This window comes from Talpa occidentalis, unplaced genomic scaffold, assembly GCF_014898055.3.
Source record: "Talpa occidentalis isolate TD23 unplaced genomic scaffold, MPIMG_talOcc4v2.1 talOcc4.15, whole genome shotgun sequence".
Taxonomy (NCBI): domain Eukaryota; kingdom Metazoa; phylum Chordata; class Mammalia; order Eulipotyphla; family Talpidae; genus Talpa; species Talpa occidentalis.
The window spans coordinates 55,039,519-55,047,450 of record NW_023601543.1 but is presented as its reverse complement, the minus strand read 5'-3'; the positions used below and the strand labels follow the sequence as shown (position 1 = coordinate 55,047,450).

Below are 7,932 nucleotides of genomic sequence, written 5' to 3'. Positions count from 1 at the left end.
ATGGTTTAATACCTGAAAATCAATCAATGTTATCCAACACATCAACAAAAAGAAATATAAAAACCATACGATAGTATCAATAGATGCTGAGAAAACTTTCGACAAAGTACAACACCCATTTATGATAAAGGCCCTTGAAATTCTCAGGATATAAGGAACATAACTTATATCATAAAGGCAATATATGACAGAATGATACTGGTGAAAAGCTGAAAGCATTTTCATTAAGATCTGGAACAAGACAAGGATGTCCAATCTCACCACTGCTTTTCAATATAGTACTGGAAGTCCTAGCCAGAGCAATAAGACAAGAGAAAGACATACAAGGAATCCAAATAGGGAAGGAAGAAGTTAAACTATCACTATTTGCAGATGATATGATAATACACATGGAGAACCCCAAAAACTCCACAGAAAAACTAATTCAACTCATCAATCAGTTTAGTAAAATGGCAGGATACAAAATCAACACGCAAAAATAAGTAGCCTTCCTATACACAAACAATAAATCTGAAGAAGAAGAAATAATCAAAAAAAATCCCTTTTATTATTGAAACAAAAAAATATCAAATACTTGGGAATAAACCTAACAAGAGAGGTAATGGACCTATACAAAAAAAGAAAAAAAACTATAAAACACTTAAAAATAAATAGATGAATACACAAAGAAATGGCCTTTATTGTATTAAGTTAAGTCCCTTGTATCCTGAGAATTTCAGGGGCCATTATCATAAATGAGTGTTTATTTAGTCAAAAGCTTTCTCAGCATCTATTGATATTATCACATGGTTTTTATATTTCTTTTTGTTGCTGTGTTGGATTACATTGATTGATTTTCAGATGTTGAACCACCCTTGTGTCCCTGGCATGAATCCTACTTGGTCATGGTGAATTATCTTATGGATACATTGTTTGGTTCTGATAGCTAAAATTTTATTGAGGATTTTTGCATCCGTGTTCATTAGAGAGATTGGCCTGTAGTTTACTTTTTTTGTATTGTCCTTGTTCGGTTTTGGCATTAGTGTAGTGTTGGCTTCATAGAACGTGTTTAGTATTATCCTTTCCTTCTCAATTTTTTTCACATCTGAAGATTTTTAATTAACATAGGAAGATCAAACTATGACATCAATTTTTCTCTTATGTTTTCCCCTTTAGCTATAAATGAGACAAAGTAAAGAAATACATGGACAATATAAACTTTCACAAAAGTTAGTAACTGGTTTAAAGAGCATTACCCAACCAAAAAGAAATTGAATTTGCAATTACTTGAACTGCATATTTTTTTTCTTCTTGAATTTTTAGCACTCTCTTTTTTTATTTAAATATTTTATTTTATATAATTCTTACATCTTTTTTCATCTTTGCACAATGTATGCATTTTTATTTTGGTTATATTCCTCATACAATTGCACCTTCCTCCTCATTTTGACTCTAGTCCTTCCTTTCCCTGCGCCTCCCTCCCTCGCCCCCAGTAGTGTGTCTCTGGTTTATAGTTGCTTGTTGATTTTGATTTTTTCTTTGTATTGATTAGTCTTTTTCCTGGTCTCTTATTTAGGTTTTCTAAATTCTTGCAATGAGTGAGACCATCCGGTATTTTTCTTTTTTTTTCTGACTTATTTCGCTGAGCATGATCCCTTCTAGCTCCATCCATGTTGTTTAACCCAGCCTGCAACTCTATGTCTTTTTATTGAAGAATTTAGTCCATTTACATTGAGAGTTAATATTGATATATTACCATCTGTATTTGCCAGTTTTTTTTTTGTCTTTTCTCTTGTTTTATTTATTTATTTTTTAGCAATTATTTTTGGTCTTGTTTCATTCTTATTCTTCCCTCTGTTAGTTCTGGCTTTAGGACTCCTTGTAGTATTTTTTGGAGTGGGGTTTAGTTGTAATGAAATTCCAGAGTTTCTGTTTGCCTGGGAAGTTTCTTATTCTTTCTTCACAGTGGAAGGAAAGCTTTGCGGGATAGAGTACTCTTGGTTGGCATTTGTTGTCTTAGAGTCTGTTGACTATGTCCCTCCACTCTCTCTTTGCCCATAGTTCTTCTTTGGAGAAGTCTGATGTCAGCCTGATTTATTTCCCTTTGTATGTTACCTGTTTCTTCCCTCTTGCCATCTTCATTATTTTTTCCTTGTCTTAGGTTCTTGGGAGTTTTACTGTTATGTGTCTTGCTGTATTTTCCCTTTCATCCTGGAAATTTTGCATTCTTCTTGTATGTATATTTTCAGCTCCTTCATGTTGGGAAGTTCTCTTCAATTATTTCCTGGAATATATTCTCTGTACCTATGTCTCTCTCCTCTCCTTCTGGAATTCCTATAACTCTTATATTTCCTTTCCTCATGGAGTCAGATAGTTCCCACTGTCTTTCTTCATTCTTTTTCATTCATACTTCTCTTTCCTTTTCTGCTTTGGTTCTTTTTATTTCTGTGTCTTCAAGAGTGCTTATTTGTTCTTCCATTTCATCTATTTTGCTATCACTGCATTTCCCAGAGTTCTTTACCTCTTCCATTAATCCTTTGATCTCCTGCATTTCTTTCATTTCCTTCTTTAGAGACTCAATTTCAATCATCTGATCGCTTATTATTTTTCCCTTATCATTGTTTTCCTTAATGACTTCTGTCAGTTTTTTAATAACGGCAATTTTAAATTCTCTGTCTGGAAGGCTCAGAAGTTCTTCCAAGTCACTGTTATTGCAATCTGGTGGGTGATTTTTATTTTGTGCTGTGTCTTCTTCCTGAGGACTTGCTTGGTTGCTTGTAGTTTTTCTTCTCCCTGCTACTTGTTTTCTAATTTGTCCTATGCGCTGAGACACTGTGCTGCTGGTACTGGCTGCCATCTCTTTGGTGTGCTCTTTCTGGGATGTCAGAAACTGGTGGTCCAATCAAGGCCAATGCTGTTATGCCAGATGTCCAGTACAGCAGTGATACTATGAATATGTTAATGGTTGCTATCACAGAATACCTTCTCCGCCTGTATTTGTTTAATTCCAAAGGTGTGTCTTGAAGTCCCGCAGACTGCCCTGGAGGTGGGATGGTTGGATTGCTTGCTGGGCTCCAAATTGCTGGATCCCCCTCTGGGCTCCAACTCTCTGCCAGACAGGACCTGGCTTGTGGGGGCCTTCAGCTCACCTCTAGCTGCAGGGTCAGCTCTCTCCCAGTTTCAAGCAGTTTTTGATGAGGCAAGGGTACCTATTCTAAAATGGCGAGTTGGAAGCCCACTTTTCTGCACTTCCCTATGCCTGTGTTCTGCCCTGGCTGTGGCTGCTGCTCCCCCTCTGGGCTCTGCATGCTGGCCTCCCTACGTTTTTACTCTAAAAAAATCATTCTATGTGCAGCTCTCACTACAGCCCTAGGTGATCAGTTAAACCCAGACCCAAACTTAATAATAGAAATAGAAGATGGACCAGTTTGCACTCCCAACAGCAATGTCGACAAAATGTATTTTTTCATTTCATTAGATTATGATAAAATACATAGAAATGAGACAAGAAAGAAGTGAATCTTTGTCAATGATTTTACTAAAGAAATAATACTAATGAAGGATTCTTCCAATATTAAAGAAATAGACTTTCAAAAACAACACTGGTTTGGAATGACAACTATTTTTAGTGCATATTTCTATCACATGGATGCAGAAACTATTATTCATTGTTCTGACTTGTTATGGACATTTGAGTAGTTTTCATCTGGAATATTACATTTCGTGCCTGAGCACAATCTTATACAGATTTTTGGTGATAATTATATCATAAATGTTAATTTCCTTCAGTACTTACCCAAAAGTATAGCTGCAAGTCATAGGACATTGCATATGTTCAGATTTGTTATACCTACCAAAGAGAGTTCTGAAATGATAATACAAATTGACAGTCCAACCAGTTTTGTATGACAGTTTGTGTTTGCCAACATTCTCATCAAAATTTGGCATTCTATTTTTATTTTTAGTCATTGAGTTGGTGTCGGAATTCATTGTAAGTATAATTTCCTGAAACTCCTCTTTGTCATCATTTTTTTAGTCATTTGAAATCTTATCTTGTGAAGTGCTTGTTCTATACTTCAGCCATTTTTTTCTATTGATTTATATGCTTTGTTGATATTGATTTTTAGTAGACTTTTCACAGGCTGAAGTAGAGAACTTTGTTTGATATATGTTTTGTTAATATTTAATCCCCTTTGTAGCTTGTCTTTTTCACTCATAATAGCATATTTTGATGTACAAGATTTACATGAGCAAGAAGGTGTAAAATTAATATTTCATAATCTCTTACAGTTTGTTTATACATACATATAAATTTGCACTTTTAAATCATTTTTGCTGTTTTGAGCTGGTTTAATATTTTTTTGGTTACAAATGAAACATATAATATTCCATAAGTAGAAGTATTACAAACAGCACTCTCCAATTATAATGCAATAAAATTGATAATTATAAACTAAATTAGAAACCACACAGGGACTTAGATCTGGAATGAAAAAAAATCTATTAAAATGTTTTGGGCAATATGGTAGTGACAAAACAAAATTGCAGGTTTTCTGAACCAATTCATAAAGAAAACATTGCAATATGTCTGTGGGAAATATTATTTTATTTTATTTTTTTAAAGATTTATTTATTTATTTATACAAGCACTGGGTACAGTCAGAAGCGCGGGAGGGTGAGAGAATTCACCAGAGCCAGAGCGGGGAGCAGAACTGGCAGACGGAGGAAGAACACGGCTGAGGGGAGCAGCGGGTAGCAGGAGAGGTCTGCGTGCCATGTGTGATCCTTGCCGGCGGCCGGGGATCGAATCGGTGCTACAGAGGCTGCGAGCAGCGTCGCAGCCCAGTGCTCAACCGCTGCGCCACCGGGGAGACCCTGTGGGATATATTTTAAAAACTAAGAAAAATCTCATAGTCTTCAACATTTTCATAAATAAAAATTAAAGGGGGCCTCCCCGGTGGCGCAGCGGATGAGCGCTGGGTTGGGAAGCTGCCCGCAGCCTCTGCAGCGCCGGTTCGATCCCCGGCTGCTCCCCGGCCATGGGAGGAGGGTCCCATATGGCGCGCAGACCTCTCCTGCTCCCCTCTGCAGTGTACTTCAGTCCTTCTGCCTGCTGTGCTCCCAGCTCTGGCTCTGGTGAATTCTCTCACCCTCCCGCTCTTCTGACTGTACCCAGTGCTTGTATAAATAAATAAGTAAAATAAAATAAAAATAAATCTTTAAAAAAATTAAAGGAAAATAGTTTGGTTAAGATTTTCCCTTAAAAAGCTAGTGAAAGAACAGCAATAAACCTAAAAACAGCACAAGGAATAAAACAGTAATGAAAGAGCAGGAAGCCACAAAAGCCCCCAATTCAGCAGGCAGAAGAATACATGGACACCACTAAGAACAACCCAAGCCCAACATGGGTAGGAAAATCCATTCCCAGAGGAAATTCTGCTGACAGGTATTAAATTGCAAAATAAAAAAAAATCAAAAATAAAATGACAGTAACAGACCATTACATATCAACAATGATTTTACAATTAAAGAGCTGAACTCAAGAATGAAAAACACAACATATCCAGCTGGATCAGGAAACAGAATCTAACCTTTTGCTGTCTCTAGGAGACAAACCTAAATTCCAAAGACAAATATAGGCTCAAAGTAAAGGGTTAGGAAGCAATCCTAGAAGAAAATGGGACACAAAAGAAGGCAGGGACAATCATATTTATATTAGACAAAATAGATTTTGAGCTGAAAAAGCTAACAAGATACAGGGAAGGGCACTATACAGTGATTAAGGGGACAATATATCAAGAGATTCCTAGTTGTCCAGTGTCATACTATAGGCCCACTTAAGAGAGGGCAGGTGTCCTAGTGTGTGATCTGAGTGCTCACAGGCCTACAGGGCCAATGTGGCCCTCATGCTGCACTGCATATGGACCCCCACATACCTGGCATTCCAGTTGCAACAGTTGGCTGTCTTCCAGTGTGTGCTTTGTGCAGTAGCTGCCTATGCCACACCTATCATACCAGCTTCTCTAGACGTATGCATTATTCTGCATTGCCTGGTGATAGATGGTAGCCCAAGTACCATTTACCTAAACAACCTGCATGTTGTGCTCATGGCAGACCACCTGGTGCCAGCACTACATGCTCATGGACTGAATGTGAAGGATGTGTCTTCCATGTGGACTCCATGTGCTGACCTTCCTGCAGTAACTGTGGGTGGGCTGGCCCACTCCCTCAAAGAGGTTGCCACCAAAGCTCTGAGGACCCAGGCACTTGCAGAGCTTAGCCCTGCCCATGACAGAGAATACCTGTCCCCTTTTTCCCTGGGCAGAATGTGTCTATAAGAGCTAGTAGGAGAAGGAGGACACAGTGCTAATTATGACCCCATCCTTAACAGCTGCCTGGTAACTGAGATCTACTCTCTGTGATGACTGAAAGTCAGGAAGTTGTGCAGCACTGACCTGCTGATAACTCCCAAGGCCTGACTGCAGCCCCAGATGCTAATATAGATAGCTGTATTGTTGGTTGTACATCTGGTGAGCCATGAGGAGGAGTTTCAGCAACAAAAGTTGGACCTGCTCTGATGGAAGTTGAGTGGCCAGGCTCCTCTCAGACAGAAGAATTTGGTCTCTGGCCAATGGAAGTAGCTCATGCATCTGGCACCTTGACTGTCCCCCAGGCACTAAGAGTTCTATCATGCCTAGGTGTGCAAGGCCTCAACCACTGAAGCATGGTATAGACCTAGCACAAGACCCAACCAGGACAGAGATCTTCAAGTTTCTTTCTGTGATGACCATCAAGTGTGAGATGTTCAGTACAGCCCCACAGAGTCACCTCCTCCTAGCCTTACCCAACAACAGCATTTTCACCAGGGGTACTAAGAGTGGCAGCTTTGTCATGTATAACTGTGCTCATCTCAATACACTCTTTGAGATTTACAAATACAGCACGGACCAAGGTCTATACCCCACTTTCCCAATTGTGAGCATCTGGACTACTCACTGCTGCTCTTCAACAGTGTCCTCCCCTTCCTGGACCTGCTGGACCAGACAGCAGTCCTGGACTGCATAGTTCCAAACATCACACTACTATACACATAGAGAGGGTATGGTAATTCTTGTTGCAGCTCGGGGATTTCAGCTCAGACTATAACACATCCTAGGGTAGCATCAACCACACCAATTTGGTCAAGTGCTTGCCCATTTGCAGCTTCTGCAGGCCATGCATGAAATGATGCATACTGGCCTGGCTCTGGTGGGTCTACATCTATTGAGCCACATCTAAGGCCACAGAGATCGCAATATCTGGGAATGGTCAAAAAGTCATCAAATGGGGCCTCCCCGGTGGCACAGCGTTTGAGTGCTGGGCTGTGAAGCTGCCCGCAGACTCTGCAGCACTGGTTCGATCCCCAGCTGCCGGGCGAGGGTCCCACATGGTGCAGCAGACCTCTCCTGCCGCCTGCTGCTCCCCTCAGCAGTGTACTTCCTCAGTCTGCCTGTTCTGCTCCCTGCTCTGGCTCTGGTGAATTCTCTCACCCTCCCATGCTTCTGACAGTACCTAGTGCTTGTATAAATAAATAAATCTTAAAAAAATACAAAACTTACAAAAAAAAAGTCATCAAATGAGGAAAAAAAAAAAACACAGATTATGCTAGAGCCCTGGAACAAAAATAAATTGCTTCTGTTACAAAACAAACAAACAAACAGAAAAAAAAAACAAAGAAAAAAAAAGAATTGAGAGCCCAGAAGTTAAACCACAAATATATGGACAACTTATCTATGACAAATAGTGAAGAATATACACTGAAACTAAGAAAGCCTCTGCAATAAATGGTACTGAGAAAAATGGACTGCCACATGCAAAATAATAAAAACAGACAACTATCTTACACCACACGTGAGAATCAACTCAAAATGGATAAAAGACTTGGATTTATGAACTGAAATTATAAAATACATA

General features: G+C 39.3%; 1 pseudogene; it reads left to right on the top strand.

The window, feature by feature from the left end:
• Positions 1 to 5,885: 5,885 nt before the first annotated feature.
• Positions 5,886 to 7,257, top strand: LOC119245661 (DALR anticodon-binding domain-containing protein 3-like; annotated as a pseudogene).
• Positions 7,258 to 7,932: the final 675 nt, after the last annotated feature.